This window comes from Petaurus breviceps, unplaced genomic scaffold (assembly GCF_028583685.1).
Source record: "Petaurus breviceps papuanus isolate PSGF00001 unplaced genomic scaffold, PetGlider_PUasm1.0 185, whole genome shotgun sequence".
In the NCBI taxonomy this organism is placed as follows: Eukaryota; Metazoa; Chordata; class Mammalia; order Diprotodontia; family Petauridae; genus Petaurus; species Petaurus breviceps.
The window spans coordinates 37,662,703-37,663,706 of record NW_027185797.1 but is presented as its reverse complement, the minus strand read 5'-3'; the positions used below and the strand labels follow the sequence as shown (position 1 = coordinate 37,663,706).

At 56.5% G+C, this 1,004-nt stretch overlaps 1 protein-coding gene across 1 annotated transcript in view; it reads right to left on the bottom strand.

Annotated features, from left to right (window-relative positions):
• Positions 1-1,004, bottom strand: part of IGLON5 (IgLON family member 5) — a 15,608-nt gene that overhangs the window by 13,726 nt on the left and 878 nt on the right. The window lies entirely within an intron of this gene.

The window sequence follows — 1,004 nt, the reverse complement described above, 5'->3', positions numbered from 1 at the left end:
GAGACAAAGGGAGAAAGAGACAGTGAGACAGAGAGAAAGAGAGGGGGAAGAGAGAGAAAGAGAGACAGAGACAGAGAGAGAGATGAAAGAGACAGAAATAGACAGTAGAGAGATATGGAGTTAGAGAGAAGACATCAGACAGAAACACACACAAAGGACAGGATGACATGAAGAGACACAGAGAGACCATCAAGAGATGAGAGAGAATTTGATATAGAGACAGTAAGCAGAGGAGAAATGAACAAAAGAGAAGGATAAATGGAAAAATAAGAAGAGAGATGGAGTTATAGGAGAGGAAGAAGATACAAAGAGAGACAGAGACAGAGTCAGAGACATTACAGAAAGGGAAGTTAGAAAGGTTCAGACAGGCAGACAGCCTGGCAAGCTTTGGCCCTTTCCACAGCCCCTCCACCCCCACCGCAAGCCTGGCCAGGGGAGATGGCCCGATCCCTGACTATGGGAGCATCTCCTCTGGGAGCCAGAGGTCCGACTGGGCCTAGGCCCCCTTAACCCATTTCTTGCTGGGAGAATCCTCAGATCGAGGTAGGCCTGGGCCTGTGAAACTTAATTAGTCCAGATCTCCTCAGACCAGTAACCTTTCCGGCAGGAGCCGGAGAAATCGCTGCCAGTGCTGGCCCTCCTTCCCATCCTCCCTCTTCTTCATAGCCACCCCAATCCTTCAGACACCTGGATGATCCACTGCCCTGCCCCTGCCCCCCATCCCACAGACACTTTAGCCTCTATTTGCCCTCTCAGTGACCCAGAGGACCCCATCCTTCAGCACCCACCCTGCTCAGGGACACAGGCACCTGAGCCTCCGGCACAGCTCTTCCCCCCTCCCCCCCCTCACTGAGCCCCCATCCCCCCTTGTTGCCTCTCCCCCCCCTCCCCCCCCCCCCTCCTCTCCCCCCCCCCCCCCCCCACCCCCCCCCCCCCCCCCCGCCCCCGACCCACCCGCGCTGTGGTCTGACCTCCAAGCCCACCGTCCCCCTGAAACAGCCCTG